Source organism: Streptopelia decaocto, assembly GCF_964273445.1.
Source record: "Streptopelia decaocto genome assembly, chromosome: 3".
NCBI lineage: Eukaryota > Metazoa > Chordata > Aves > Columbiformes > Columbidae > Streptopelia > Streptopelia decaocto.
This window is the reverse complement of record NC_138656.1, coordinates 37,647,028-37,663,857: the sequence shown is the minus strand read 5'-3', so window position 1 is coordinate 37,663,857 and position 16,830 is coordinate 37,647,028.

Genomic DNA, 16,830 nt, shown 5'->3' with positions numbered 1-16,830 from the left:
CTGAAATTTTCAGTAAGCTGTACCAAAATTAAGCAGATCCTCAGATGAAGAGAGCCCTGTGTTAAAATGAGGTTCAAACTGTAAGCATATATCAGGGGCATAAAGGCAGAACAAAAAAGAAAATGCTGCCTTGGTGTAATAATTATTTTCAAGCACAGGATTGTTTATAAACACAGGATGCTCCTTGTTTATACTTATCCAAATATGTAATTACAAGGATACAAGTTTAAAAACAAGAATTAAACACTACCTTTTAGTAATTATATAGGAGGAACCTATTTGGAAAACATATCCTGTGTCTTTAAAGCCAACTATTAAAAAGACTCAGACCCAACAGGCAGGAGGTAAGGCTGTTTGAAGGGTTTCATTGTGAATTGTTTCAACTGAGATTTTTTTTTTATTTATGTTCTGTGTTTTTTTAAAAGACTAATCTTAATTTAATTTTCTGGATTCAGAATGCCAGCTTATGCCATACTAGCAATTAGTTTTAGACATTTTTTGCTCTTAAGTATTTTATAAATATTCTCAGACTTTAATTCTACTATATATTTAGTGGGGAATAAATATTTTCTATTTTTCCTTTAAAATGGTACTCATTCAATTGTAGGGCACTACTCATACTACACATTAAAAACATTAATTACTGCTTTTCAATATCAAATCCGAAGTAATTACAAGCCTAATGAGCCAATAATAGTATAACAGGATCTTTTCTATTCTCCACTAAAGCAGCAATAATTTAATATAAAGAGAGGCACTCCAGAATTTCCCAGAGAAAAAGAAAACTAAATGGTGGTTGGAACTGCAGTTGCTAAAGAGTCATGCAGCCATTAAAAAAAGGAGAGAAAGAAGTGCCCACATTTCAGTTCAAGCAGAAAAAGGGACCAGAGGAGACCTTGAAAACAGCTTTCTTGAGCAGCACACTGTGTGTTGGTCACATCTTGGGTTAATCTGTAAGAAATGTAACAGTTTGATTGTCAGAGATACTCCCAGCTGCATTTTATGCCTTTTTTTTTTTTTCCCGCTATTGGAGGCAATTGTTTGAAGCCTACCAGCTGCATTTTATGCCTTTTTTTTTTTTTCCCCGCTATTGGAGGCAATTGTTTGAAGCCTAGACATCTTCCTCTTGCTGATTAAAAATGTGACTTTTCTGTCCTTAAATCCAGTTGGGACAGGAAGGCTGTTTCTGGATCTGATCCTCCATTACCCCTCTGCTGTGTGTGGCAGTTGGGGAAGTCCTGTGGTTAACAGGTTTGGTGTGAGCTGAGGTGCTGAAGAGACCTGTCTTTGCTCTAACAGCTTGTGCACACATGTTCCCAGCTGAGCAGCAGAGAGATGACAGACACTGGAAGGTCTGGCTTCTGGGAGGTGGGAACCTCTGAGTAATATTAGTAGCTTGACTAATGCCATTCAGACTTTTAATTTCATAATTCAGGGACACTATGTCATCTTCTTAAGATCTACAAAAAGCAGTCACTTAGAAGTAAGGAAACCACTGTAAGAGTTGGTCTGAAGAACAGTATTTGCCTGAACATCTTCAGAGACTTGGAGAACAGATGCCCTGATAGAAAGAATTGTACAAGGACTTGGAGAGAGGCTTGAGGAAAAGAACTGTGTTGTACAGGTCTCTCCGACCTGGGGCTACAGGTAACAATAGCTGCTGTCCAGAAGATGGATTTCACCTGCTGCCTCAGCCAGACTTGCCCCCCACCTCCTCCCTGTTACTAAGGCCAATGAAGAAGAGCATACGCAGAGGCTCGCAGAGGGTCTTGAGGTCACTCAGCGGACAAGTAGGAGAACTCTGAACGCGAGGTGACGCAGGCACAGACGGATTCTGGCAAGCGAAGCAGGGACTCTTCGGGCCTGCGCAGTTAAGCCTGGATTGCGAAACAAAGGTGGAGATTGGCCTCAATCCATGGGAGCAAGGCGGGGGGTGAAGAAACATAAAAGATGATTCCCGACTGGACATTGTTGAGATCTCCCCACCAAAGGATCACAGGTCATGACGGGGTCCTGACAGGATGCTGCTTCGGGATCTGAGACCATGGGGATGCCTTGAGACTCGTTGGTGGTAGCTAATCCTCTTTCCCCCTTTTCTTTTTCTTACCTTTTCCTCCACTTTCTTGATCACGTGCCGCTTTACGGCCAAAATAATAAAGTAACACTGTTTGATTGAATTATAACCCCTTGGCATTTTGGTTGCTTTAATTTTGCGCTTCGAGATCAAGGTAAATGAACCATCACGAGTCCATCACCGAATGCACCGTGACACCCACATAAGCATTTTTTTCCTCCTCAAGTACATGCATTTCTTCACAATACAATAACCTTCATGTTAACCCAATATTAATATTATTCTGTCAACAGCAAGGCTGAGAAGGAATGCAGATTTACCTCCAAGGGAGATGATTGCTGCTAGAAACAAACTGGTCATTATGACAGGATTTGTCTCATCTAACTTTAGCTGTATGAAAGATGAGCATCTCGTTTAAATGTGCCCGAAAGACTGGTTTTCTTCAGCTATGATGACTGACCCATAAATCAGATTTCCCTCACTTATAACCCTGCAGTGCCCTGGACCATAGACCCTCCCACCTACAACATCTACCTCTGCCAATAAATTAAATAAGTCATCTGGGCTCCCTCTGTAGCTGGGTGAAGGAGTGTGCACTTCAGGAGACCTTGTTTGTCTTGTGGCGGGAGAGGCACCTGGGTGGGTCAGCATGAAGGTCCCTCTGGGGTGCCTGGGTCTCCCTCTAACATCAGAGGGAACCCAGACAAATTGCAGAGAAGGGTGCCTTGCTTTGAGCTGGCTACCCATGGCTGGAGGAATCACCCTGTTCATCGAGGGTTGGGAAGCTGCTGCTGCGCCTTGCTTAGTGCATAGGCAATTAAATCTCAAAGCCAGCTTCTCCCATATGTGGTGCTTGTTAGACTGCTCTAAGACCTTCCAATTATCCATACTGATCATGAAATGAAAGGCAAAATAACCCTCAGGTGCAGGAGTCTCTAATTATGTACACAGTTCTTCGTAGGGAAGTTCATGTCCCACATTTATTTACCTTTCATGTTTCTTTTTAGGTTCTTGCAGGTAAAGCTAGGTTGTTGCTTCAGCATGTCTAAAATGACCAACATATCAAAACAAAGGGCAAGCTGTGTTGATGTGGATATACCTTATACCAGTTAATTCAGAGCAGGCAGTTTCTTTTCAGCTTTTTCTTGACTGACCACACAAGAAATTGCCAAGTTCTCCAGCAGCATTTCACTCACCCAGCCTTTACGATAACTGATGTCCCTCATTTTGCAACGTGAAGGTCATGTCAATAGAGTCAACAAAGTGGGACATTCACATTCTGGTTGTAGCATTTGGTCTGCATTACACATCTTGAGAAAACTGGGGTTTATACTCGATGGTGTAAACAACAAATACTCTTTTACATAGGCAAGGAATAAAAGTTCCTACATAGCACATGTGCAATGTGGCTGAATTAATCGCACTGTTCAAGTGTGATGGTTTTTATGTCTAATCCTAAAGAGTAAAGTCTTAAAATCTATCGCTGAAACACAGTTTCCCTGTGATTTCTGTTGCAGAGGGAGTTTTGAAATCAGTTTATGCAGCACAAAGCAACAGGCAGTGCACGGGAACTGAGAAGTGGGCTGCTGTGCTGAGGTGCTGCAAACTACCCTGCAGAAGCTTTCTGAGGTCTAAAATAAGAACATTCCAATAATTAAGAGGGTGGTGGTTTCATTGACACCAAAATCACTCTGCTGACTAAATTTCGTTATCACTGTGCAAATAATGCATGTGTAAGGTGGTTTATACTGTGTTCGAATTTGGAGTGCCCTAATTTAACACAACTGGAGCTGGGAAGGGATCAGTGTGAGATTGTTGGTATTAGGTGTTTTCTTTGGTCGTTATATTCTCTGTGCGTGACCTTGGGTCAAAATGCCAAAAGATGCAAACTAGAAAGCTTGGAAACAATCAAATCCAAATGTATGTAGCAAAAACATGAATGCTGGAAAATACAACCTGAAAAAAAGGAAAATAAATGAAACTGGCTTCTTTTCACAGAGAATGTGGTCATACATGTTGAAATTGCTGTCAAGTACAGATTTTTTAAAAGTGTGTGGTATCCAGCAGTTCCTCTCTAAGCAGACAAAGCGGATTATGCAAGCTCCTCATGACTGTGTGCAGGGGAGTGCAGGATGTCCGTGTTTCCTCAAACCATCTGTAACAGAGCAGCTATTGAAAATATTTGAGCTGAAGAGTCATTTCCCTGCTCAGGTAAGGTTTAATGTCAGTGTGCCCAGCTGTGTGAGAGGCACTGCTGAGTGTGAGCGACTAATATACTTGCCAGCACAGCAGCTGTGATGTCTGATTTATTGCTGTGTAGGCTGTCTGGGTAGCTCAGCCCTGCAGCCTTTTATTCTACCAGATGCTGATCGCCTCCTGAGAGGTGCTAAGACACCTCATTTGTCAATGGGTGCTCGGTGCCTTGCAGAAAGTGATCAGTGCTTTGTTGGCTTTGACCCATGAGTATTGAAAAATAAAGGTTAATCCATCCTCTCGCGTACAGAGACAGCCAGCACAAAGCTAGTGCCCTTGAAAGAGCCACAGTGACCTCGGGAGTGAGCAATTTAGAGGAGGAGACATCACTCAGTCTGCTGAATCTGCTCATTAACTGCTGGAGCAGATATTCACTGTGAATAAATAGTCCTTTTAGCTTCTCTTACTCCATCATTTCAAAGCTAGAAAATATTATTCTGGAAGTGACATGAGGGAAATGAGCTGAGTGCCAGCGACTTGAGGGTCTCCCTGGGCAGCTCCCGGCACTGGCACTACCTGACCTGCATCAGACTTTGCTTCTTTGCCTGGTGCTCCCAGGGGCTTTCTGGGGAGGGGTCTTTTCACTGCCAGAGAGCCCCAGCTTGTATGTAGCACCAGCTTCATTGGAACATGTCACCCGAGACAAAGATCAGCTGGATTGTCTCCTCATCTCCACTAGAAACTATAGCAGCAGCTTGTACCATGCTAATTAAACAAGTTGGTGGAGCTTTTACATGCAAAATGGATGCTGATGTCCTACAAGGAGCATTGTAAATGAGTTTGTCTGCCAACTTGTGTTGCTGTTCCTTGCTGATTGTAAGAAAATATTTATTTTAAGTGAGGAAACAAACAGGTATATTTACTATTTTCTCCCTTCTGCTAGCAAACATTTCTGCCACAGGTTGTATATCTTTCAGCATCAGTGAGTGGGAAAAAAATTGAGGTTCCCTGAAAAAATGCTGGCAGAGAAGTAATTTATTTTCTCATTTCTTTGCCCTCTCCTTGCACACAAAGACTCAAACAGTGGACAAATCTAAGAATTATGTCAATGCAGGGCTGGGTGCTGCCCCTCTGCTGCCAGCTCCTCCAGCAGAGCCATCTCCTCCTCCTGGGTGCCACCGCATGCAGCACGTCCCCATGCTGCTGCACCATGGCTGGCACCCTGATGCCATGTAAATACATGGTGTTTAGCTTCTTCCCATGAAGGGTTATGAGCAAGTTGTATGATTTCACCTACAATAATTTATGTTACTGTAATATTTATTATAATATTAATATATTTACATTACTGCATATATTACTATATTATTGTAGGGTGGTTGAGTCACCATCCCTGGAGGTGTTTAAAAAATGTATAGATGAGGTTCTTAGGGACATGGTTTTGTGCCAGAATTAGGTTAATTGTTGGACTCAATGATCTCGAGGGTCTCTTCCAACTGAAATTATTCTGTGATTCTACAATTCTATTCTATTACAGTAGTGTTTAAATCAGGACCAGTCACTGAGAGGAGTCTGGTCGGGGATCTCACTGAAAGCAAGTTTTAGCTGGTTTCACTATGTGACTTGTCCTGCAGTCCTAGAGGAGATGTGAGGTTTCTTTGCAGTCTGCCAGTCGCTGCAGTGTGCCCCTGGCTCTGCTGCTGGCAAATAGGATGCTGAGCTCTGGTTTTTGGGTTGTTTTTGGTTTCGCTTTTTTTTAATATATCTGGCTAAAAAAACTAAGTTCAACAAGTTTGATCTACATGCACTGGCTGAGATCAGAGTCCTGTTTCATTAGGCTTCATATAAAGACAGGATTATACTCAGCCTGGCTCACAAAGTGCTTGCAGCTTTACCAGCTGGAAGGGAAACGGCTATAACGAGAAATGCCTTGCCAAAATTTGTGCAACGGATCCAATGCTGAGCCAGAAACATTAGCCAGGTATTCCAGTTCTTGCAGTCACTTGTTCAAGTAGACTTGCTTCAAATTGGTTAGTATGTGGAACTGGGTATTTATTCGTACCAGTGGCTGCTGCCTCTTAAGAAATAAACTCAGAAAAATACACTGCTAAATTAAATATACTTTGGAGGCATTTCTGGCTGCTGGCTGAGCAGCACTTCAGCCAAGGAACAGCTCCAGCAGCAGCTGCTGTGCTGGGTGATTAACATCACCTTCCTTGAATTTTGCAAAGCTAACAGCATGCAAGGACCTGCTGAAGGGCCAGATGGCACCATTGACTTCTAGTCCACATTTGCCCTTGATTTCAACAGGGAATTCAACTTAAAAATAGTCACTGTGACTTGGCCCTGGCTCTAGAGAATTAAGATGCATAGATTTTTCAAGCTATAAGAGGCTAATTCAGTGTTCTAATGCCTCTTTCTGCATGAGAACAAATCACTGGCTTTTACCTACTCATTTCCGTGTCAAGACTGTGACTTTTGGTCAAATGACAAATTATACTCCTGTAGTATGCACGCTAGCTGAGTCTCTCACTTCAACTGGAATTAAACTGTGGGAATGGGATCCCTTCTTCTCAGCCCCTGCCCTTCTGACTGAATGTGGTTTGTTTTAAAGTGTCACAAATCATCTTAGTTCCTTGCATATGTGGTAGATTCTAGCTGCTCTGCATCGTCAGCTTTATTAATCAAAATCAGCCCCCTGTGATGGAGGGTTAAGTTTAGAATTTACTTTGGACTGTGTTGCCTGTTAGGTCTGCCAGAAAAAAAAAAAACAAAAACAAAAACTACTGCTGTAACTCAAGAAACATAAACCTGGAGATTGATACACTGGATCCCTAGGCATGCACTCAGAATTGTGTACTTAAGAGTTCTGTTGTGGTTAACCCTCTGCATTTATAATATGGGAATCCAAAGTCCTTAATACACCAGTCAATGTCTTTTAAGACTTGCAGTGAGCTGATTTGAATTGTTTCATCTCACCCTGAAGCCTTTTTAAGCAGTACCAGCATATAGTGCAATGTACCAGTGAGACAGACAGAGGGACAAACGTGAGGTCCTCAGAGTGAAAAGGAGAGAAACAAGGAACTGAACTGTGGGGATTACATATGGTGTTAAAACCCCATGGCCAACTGAGGGAAATCAGGGATGATGCTGAAAATGGTAACCGAGCAGCTTGGATTTAAAAAAAAAAAAAAGAAGTAAAAAAAAAAAAAGAAGAAAAATCAGAGCTCAGGTGTTGCTTGTACTGAGAAGGTGAATTTTTTTCTGTGACATGTAGTAATAGGGATTGGGTTTACTAGCAAAGGTTTAGCTGCCCCATAGGACTAGTACTATGTGGGTTTCTGGTTGCTGTACATCCCAGGCTGCCTCGACAGAGCTTGAGCTGAGAAGACTGTTCTTGTGGCCTTGACACTGAACAACTATAGGAAAAAGCTGTGTATGGCACCAAAGTGATGTGTTTCCATCTACTTTGTCAGGTAAGGAGATGCTGGGTTGCTGAACCAGACAGAGCTTGCAAGTGTCCGCCAGCAGCAGAGAGCAGAGCAGACGAGCAGCCACGTGCAGGGGAGCCCCGTCGTGCCGCTGCCTTGTCGTAGGGCAGGCGTTTTCTTGTGGCTCAATGCAGGACAAATAAATAAAGTTTCCATCAAGAAAGCCACTTGCTGCCAAGAGGGAGAAGGAACGCAGTTGTTGGTACAGCAACAGAAAAGGACTTGTAGGAAATCTGAGGCAGTGCCCTGCCGAGTGACAAGTGGTGATAATTTCTTCTGCTGCTGCTCTTCTTCTGAGGTTAGCGAAAGGGACAGGTCTGGTTTCAGGGCCATTACAGCTTCATGTGGACAGATTATTCACTTTTCTTATTTGAGTGCCAACAATGGGAAATGAGTTTGATTCATGGCACAACTTCTATCACTCTTGTGTTTTGTTTGTTTGTTTGGTCTGTTATAAAATTCTGTATGGGATGAACATCAATAGGGCAAAAATTACACTTGCCAGAAGCAACAGCTGTTATACTTGTGCTTGAAGAGGAAGAAATAAAATCTTTTTTCCATGATTGCCAACAACGTCTTCATGCTTTTTGGACAAGAGTGAAACAACAGCTGGTACAGACATGTGTTCCTCTCCCTCCCCGTCTTGTAAAATTAGCAACTGTTAGTGTGAGTCAAAGTAATAGTCATTTACTAGTAATAAGCAATTTTATCTGAAAGTAGTTAATTCCCTACCTGTGGGAACTCATTCTCAAATGGAAAGATACGAATTAGTCATGGTGATTTTCTTGAAGTAAATGGCAGTTTAGGCTGTTTGGACTAAAACTTGTGCAGCATCTGATGTTTATGGCTATAGCAATAAACCAATCATGATATTTTCATCATATCATTTGAATGAGAGGTTAGAAACTTGTAATGCTCTGAGAAACCAGTAACGTGAACAACATTGCATTAGGCAATTGCAGCATTGCAGTTGGTAGGAAGTGAGACTGTCAACATCTCCTCAGACTGAGGGACAAAAACATCACCAAAACACACTTTGCTGCAATTTTAAAACCCTTCCAATACCAAAGAGTTTAAAACCCAGCATCAAGAGCAGGTCATATGCAGTGCTTGGCCCAACTCAGGCAATGTGCTGGTGATGAGCTGCTTCTCAAGCCACCTGCCTTCTTCACTCCTTGATCCCCAGCGAGAAACAGGCCCAAAACACCTTTGCTTTCACCATTTCCCCTCAGGATAATGTATTGTTGCTTCTGTTACCTTCCTCAGCTCAGGGAAGAGGCAGGGAAATAAATGTATTCTATTTTGGGTGCATGTATATTTCTTCTGAAGGAGGAGTCTGCTTTAGTCTTTCAGCTCTTCTGAATATGTTTCTTAGCCTTTCCTTCCATTTCCCGTTATAGGAGCTGGACAACATGTTTTCCTACAGAAGAACTGTCTCCAGCAGGATGGGGAGGGCGTTGCATCCACCTCAGGAGAGTGAGCTTGCACCGGGTTCTTACAATAGGTTCCCTATGACAGCTCTGGCAGGAGGGTGGTGCCAAGAGCTGCTTCTTGCTTCTGCTAAAGCTGAGCAGTTCTCCAGGCTGGATGTCACGGGAGGTCCTTCCAAGTCCCACAGAGATCCCCTGGACAGGTATAATGGGTGTTCGCCATGGTGCATTAATCAGCCTCAGGACTATGATAAGTGCCCAGTGTGAGACAGACATGAAACAAGGTAAATATAGCTGTTAGATGTGTCAGGCCAGGCACTCGCAGTAAGCTTTGGTGATAGCGCAAAAAGGCAGAGGTTGAGCCCTTGCCTTCAATCCCATGACTAAGCCTGGTCACCCGTGTTCAGGGAAGATTAAGTCAGATGGAAGCTGGTGAACACGTGGGACATTTTTTTGGCAGAGAATATGCCAAGAAGTCACTGCAACCTTTGACAGCCTCTCCAGCCTGACCACTGCCTGAGTCAACCCTGTGATACAAGGCTGCAGTGGGCCTGTGAGACAGCTCCACCTCTGAGCCATCTCCTGGTCTCCAGCATAGCCCTGAGTCATCCCTCCATGGCTGTTCCTCCTCTCAGAGTTTCAGCACGGCAGAAGACCCCAAACAAAAGTGTGTTGCGTAGAGGAAATGTGGTGCTTTTGTCAGAAACTGTTACATGCTTGCTACCCTCCTGGGGCTTGCCCAGGTAGGCTTTCTGCTGCAGTTCAGGTCTTTCCCCCTCTGTAATGCACTAATTGTCTGGGGTATCTGGCATAATCAAAGCCATTCCTTTGATTTACTCAAATTCCAGTTTAGTCAATTCCCAGTCACTGCTTCACCCAGGGAGCAGGGATGTTCTCTGAGCAGCAGCAGAGACACAGAGTCAGTAGACCTCAGATGAGGTGTGCTCACAGCTAGAAAACCTCAGGAAACATAGTGCTATGGCACTAGCTGCCCTGTAAAGTCGGGGTTTGGCCTGAAGGTGTAGTTCGGTTTCACTGAATGTTGGTTGCACATTAATGATAACAGTTAGGTAGAACCAGATGATGTCTGGATTACAAGAACAAAAGAAATTTAGACAAATGGTTAAGTTTGAGGCAGCATCAGAATCCACCTCATCTTATAAAGGAAGCCCAACTAGTATACTTTTTCTTGGTAGCCTTTCTAACCCAAACTCTTCGAGGAGGTTGTTCTTGGCACACGAACAAGAGAAAACCAATGCAAACTGTAAGTTAATCAAGTGGAATCAAATGGTGCAAGGTTTTGCCCTCATGGGATGCTGAGGGAGGAAGAGCTGCGTGGGTTGGTCTCCATCCTGCCAGAAGGGCAGATGCGCTCATCTGGGCTGCAGGAGTAGCAATCTCTACTTGAACTGGTGGCTAAACCAGACTGGAAAGAGTTACTCTGATAACAAAGAGAAGGGAAAGGCCTAGGGGTACAAACTCAGTCTATTCTACTCCCCCTTGTAGGTGATGCATTTAGACCCTAAGCAGAGAAAAAATTCTGAAAATACCTGTGAAATGGCATCTCAGTCAGAAACAGGGGAAAATGGCAATATTGCTTTATGAAAAGCAGCTTGCCTGAGTTGCTATGGCTAACACATAGCTGGATACTGGGTAGGAACAGTGCTGAAAATCACTGGCTACAGGCCACTAATATATCTGAATAGAGGAAAACGTGAGTGAAACCAGAGCCTTGCTGAAGTCACAGAGAATTTCTCCATTTGATGTGCTGAGAAGTGCTGGTTGCCAAGCCTGAGTTCAGCCCAACGTTCCTAGCACAGCTCCAGGGTGTCCATCTCAGTTTTGGGACAGTCACCGTGTTCTGCTGTTTTTTAACTTTGTCTATAGATGTGCTGATAAACACTTGGGCTGGGGCTCTAGCTTGATGGCTGTGAAGCCCAAGTTGTATCACACATAAGTAGACTGCCTGACATAGCTCAGTTAACATCTCCAGAAACATTTCTCGGTGTGCGAGGCTGCCAGGACATGAGGGTAAGTTTTCACCCTGCTGCACAGAGGGCAGGATTAGTACGTTCAGTGCTGAAATACGTGTTTTCCTATTTAGTACCAGAGTGCCAGTTCTAAATTCCCAGCAGAGGGAAAAGAGGATTTAGATCAGGCAGCTCCATTGATGCAAATGTATTTTAATTCCTTCAAACCAGCTTTTTATCCTAAGAGTGATGTTTGCTGGTATTTAAAAATGGGCCTGGTGGAGCCAGCTTCCCACATCTCTATAAATTCACCATGAACAACATTTTATTGGTTTCTTCTACTTGAACGCCTTCCAAGTTTGTAATTGGTGAAAGGACAGGTTTTCTGTTCCTGCAGAGATCTGAAACACAGATTTTCTGGTCAAATGGCAGAGGTACTATTTTGGCAGAGGCAGATTACCAAATCATCTGCAAGCTGCTCTCTTGCTGGGGAGACAGGAATAATTTGAGAAGTTTCCATCACAGAAAGCAGATTCACTCAGGACAGCATACGTGTACCTGGCCACACTGGGCGAGGAAGGCTTTGCTCTGGTGCAACATCCCAAGCCGTGGCAGTCCCCTGCTAGGGAGGGTGAGAATGAAGAAGATGAGGCTGAGGATGCGGATGAGGAGGACTCTCCCAGGCTTACTGGAGAGCTGAGTTCCCCTTCACTGATGTGATACTAATTGCCCTGTGGGCAGGGGGAGCCCGTGAACAGCTCCTGGGGGTCAGTGGGCTCAGCATGGGAAGACGGGAGCTCGTGGAGCTCTCACCACTTGGCCAGGCAGGGGAAACTCACTCCATCCTGACTCATTTCAGGCCCAAGCAAGGTTGCTGTGAATCCATTAAAATGAACCCCTCAGCAGCCTCTTCATCTTTTATGACACAGTGTAAAAATACAGCACATCCTCATATAGCGAGGGGCCTTTCCTCATGGCAGCAGCACTGCAGGGTGAAATAAATTCAGTCCAAGAAAATGTGGTTTGTTTGGTATAGTAGGGAAACATGGCTGTGACAATAATATGTGTAATTTCACATGGCAAACTTGGGAAAAGTAGCCAAGTAGACTGAAAAGCAGACTGGCAGATGCCTGTGATGATGGAGCTGATATGGGAAGTGTTCAGACAGGATAAGCTCAGGTTCTAGGAATGACACTGTGGGCCAGAGTGCCCAAACACAGCTGTCTTCCACCTGACTGTAAGCAATGCATATGCCCTTCATGGATGGATGTGGGCTCACTGGGGTGTACTTCTAGCACACCTGTCTCCTACATAGGATTGTGGGCTTGAAGCTCAGGTGTTGTGAATCACTGCCTGAAGGAGTTAATGTCTCTGCTGGTGAGGAGAGGCCTCAGCATGTGGCTGAAAGTCATGGTGCTAGGAGAATTCCAAACTTTGCGTCAGTTAAGCTCAGTCTGTTCTCTTCTGAATATGCAAATGAACCAACTTAATGAACTTCTGAAAACTGTGTTGTTTTCATTTACCTTTTAGACTTACAGCAATGAAGACAGGTTCATTGGAAAGGCACTTGTAACTTGTGGTAACATAAAGCAGAACCAGACCTTAACATCTTCCTTTACTTTTCCTGGTGTTACCATTAGGCACTTCTTGATGTCTGCCCACTGACTTTACTGCCAGAGAGAAGAGACTTGCTGCGTCTGTTTATAGTGAATAATGGCATATTCTTGAAGGGCTCAGTGGCCATCAATGCTTTTAGTCACAGAGTATGATACTATTCTTGAGGAACTGGCAGGCCCTGGCCCTGAATTGCTATCAGAGATTTATGTTTTCTAGGTCACTTTACTCATGCAGGGACAGCAGTGTTAGGGTTTGAGAGCAGACCTATCTAGAAAAGCCTTCTCTGAGAAATAAGGAGGACCCCAGAAGTGGAAGAAGAGAGGATATCAGGCTTCCAGGAATATGCTTGGATTTAAATGAGACCCTATGGCAGTTTGCATTAAAAATATTTTGCTAATTTGACAAGTGAATCAAATACAAGTAGGCAATCCCTCTGCTGTCAGCAAATCATTCTAAAGTTCAATGGGTGACGTGTACTAGCATTTTTCTGTGATGAAATATCACAGAAATATCTCCTTAAGATGCATTTCAGTGCATTTTGAGATCTTACGTGTCTTTAGAGTATTTTGCAATATTATGATATTATAATAACATGGTGTCCCAAGAATATGCAACAGGCTATTTGTGTTATATTGGTACTTACAAGCCTCAGTTGAGTTTGGGATTACTTTGCCAAGTACGAAGAAAACAAATCCTGGCCTTCAAGACCGTTTCCAGAAACAAGCAACAGAAGGGAAAACAACCCCAAAAGTGGTGAGTAACTTGCTGAAGTTCATTAGTCAATCAGTGACACCATCAAGAGTACAAAACAGATAATCTTGAGCCCAAGCCATCAGAGCACTCGGTATTTGTGGTTCCAGGACACACCATGGTTTGGTATTTCAGAGAAGTATTCGGGGCTTCTGGCCAAGTGTAAGAGGCTTCATGTTCCAGGAGAGTAATGGGAGCAGGAGCGCAGCTCCCAGATGAGTGTTTTTTCTAAAGACAATCACTCAAGGGCTAAAATTGCCTTTTTTTTTTTTTCCTTTTGTGTAAACATATTATGTAAAATATGTCCTTTAAAACAATAGCTACAAATGCCCTACGTTGCCTGGAGCTGGTTTTCTATTGTCTTGAGTGACCTCTCATCTGAAGCATGGACCGAAGCCAAGCAAAGGCTGAAGTGTGTGTGGTGCACAGAGATGGGAATGAGGGCTGGCAAGTGCCATTGTTCTCCTCTGTGCCTCCCAGTGAACAGCATTTAATTCTGGGTTTGGTTGTCAGAAGAGATTAGATATCTAAATTATATTACCAATAAGTGGTTTGTCTGATCACTTAGGTGCAGAAAACATGTTTCACAGAAGAAACTGTCAGATGCATGATTAAGCCGTTTGTATATTACCACAGTAGTATAGAACATGTTTACGGAAAGTCAGCTTTTGAAAAAAGCACTCAAACAATACAAAAATAATTAAATTAACGAGAGTCCTGGGGAGAAAGGATTAATTTTCCCAGCAGGCTGCCAGCAGGGACGAAGGCTATGTTATCAGCTCCACATAAGAGAGGTCTTTCTAGCAGAGCAGCAACACTCAGAGCTGTCCTCAGGAAGGCCCTCTCCAGGGGAACAGAGTCCAAACATAAATGATCCGTGAAGATAAAGGAAAACTGAAATGTGAATGATGGGAGGAAACCAAACAGAAAAACAGTGTTGCAAAAGGGGGAGAAAAGGAATGAGCTATTATTTTAAATACTTACCATCGGAGGACACTTCTGCTAGCTTTTGGCAGAACAAAAGGACATTGCAAAGAAAGTCAGAAAAGTGCTGCTTTTCAAAACACTTCCCAGTAAACTCTGAGATGGTATGTGCACATAGCCTCCAGAGGAATATGAAAATGTTTACTGTGTTTTTCTCCCAGAGACAAGGACAATGTATTTTTCCTTATAAAAATAAGGGATGAGGAAATAAATGTCTCAGCAGCATTGTGCCCCCAGGTGTGCTACTCTGGAGAGACTAGTGTCCCTGCAGGGGAGTTGGCAGCCATCAGCCCCACTGAGGAACTCCACATGGGGAAAGCTTGTCTCTCCATCACTATTAAGTGCAATCATTGCTTGAAGGGGATTTAAAGCACACGCGTTGCTCCTGCTCTCCAGAAATGCCATGGGGCAGGGCAGTAGGAAGACGTGCCCCTTTCCTACCTGCAGCCTCTTTCCACACAGCGTGTCCAAGGCCTGTGACAGACAGTAGACTTGCTCCTGCAAGGCGTCCAGCATCCTGAGGCACCCTGTGCTCAGGGGCACAGGGCTGCAGGGCCCACCCAGCCTCCAGGCAGGCCAGCTCCCACCTCTGGCCAGCATCAGTTCTCCCACCCTGATCCCCTAATCCTTGCAGCAGGTATCTGGTCCCAGGACTGATAGTGGCAATAGTAGCGGTCCATCCGGTGTAAATATTAAGCCAGAGAAAATAAATGCAGGCAGTAGTCCTGTTCTGACAGAAGGGGTAGGTAGGAGGGTTGGAGAAGTCTGCACGAACCCTGTTCTGGTCCAAAGGATGAGGCAGGGCTTGGTCCCTGCTCTCTCCCCAGGTTCAGCAATAGATGGAGCAGACAGCAGCCATGGACACTGGCACCAACGGGCTATTTGCTCTCTCATCACTTGTGAGGCTGCTCACGTTCAGCATCCGCTCCCTGGGGAAAGAGGCTGTTCCCTCCCATCCAGCATCTTGATCACCTCCAGCCTTTCTGTCCCTGAATTCACACCCAGCAACCCCCCATTCCCTGGGTGTTTCCACAGGGAGAATTTAAATAAGGAAACCAAAAGAAAATACATTTGTGGTGCTGATGTGAAATTCAGGGCCCGTGCAATGACAATTCTGCCTGTGCCTTATTTCAGGGCTCCCTTACCTTTGCCTACATATGGCAAAGGGTCCCTCTCTCCTGTGCGCCGTACAGGGACTAGTGCAATAGGACTCAGCCTCACCTGCCTGCTCTGCTCTACAGTAATGAAGACAATTAGTAATACAAGCAAAGAAGGGAGGATTTGCCCAGAAGGAGGAAGCCAGCATGAGCAGGCCTTGGTCAGCAACATCACAGAGACCTATTTCAGCAAACAGTAAGTTATAGGCTAGCGCAGCTCTGTTTTACATAAATTTTATTGTGTTTTGGAGGAAATTGTGTACAGTCAATGAGGTGACTCCAGCAGCAGGCAGAATGCTTAGTCCGTGTGGTCTGGTCTTTTTCTTTCCAGCTACTCAGCATGATTCTTAGCAGGATTTTATGCTCTAAAGGGGAACTAAAATGATCAGCATCCATGGAGATGTCTCCTCCAATTGGGGTTAATTACATTTTTGGGAAAATTCGTAACTATATTCTGAAATTAAGAAGATATACCCTGTGTTTTTGTGAAAATTCAATAATATCTTTGTATCGTTTCCTAATTTGAGTATCTGAAAATGTTCTTCATAGACAAAACATACTGTCAGCATTGGAGAACATTTTCTTCAACACAGAGCTTTTTATTTGTTGCAATTTTTGTCATACATTACCATCTCAAGCCTTTTAATGAATAACAATTGAGTGGTTTTGAGTGGACAAATTTTTATTCTGAAAAGAACTCTGGATTTGCAAGAGAAAAATATCCTGATGAAGTTCCAATTGCTTTAACAAAGTCCATTTAAATAAAGAAAAACAACAACACCCTGATGGCTGAAGATTAATCATCTGACAGTGAGGAGAGTATCGCTTAAGGAAGAAACACACACACTGTGCTTATGAGTGCCAGCTTAAGATCCTTACATCTCCACGTACTTCACATCACCCCTGTGCTATGGCCCACTGCTCCTAGCCTTGTGCCAGCACAAGTATCTTCTTGTTGCATTATGGTTCTGGGAGCTAAGCTGGCTTTTAGATGAAAAATAATGGGCTGAGTTATTTTCCTGGCAAAGGAGACCCCCTACTCCCCTTTGAAGTGTGGCAGCACCTCGGGCAGTGCCGGCAGGGTGAGGACACGTGTGCTCCGGCATGGAGGCAGAAAGAAGCAGCTGCTGAAGTGCTATAAATTGGACTGGCTGCTGAAGACTT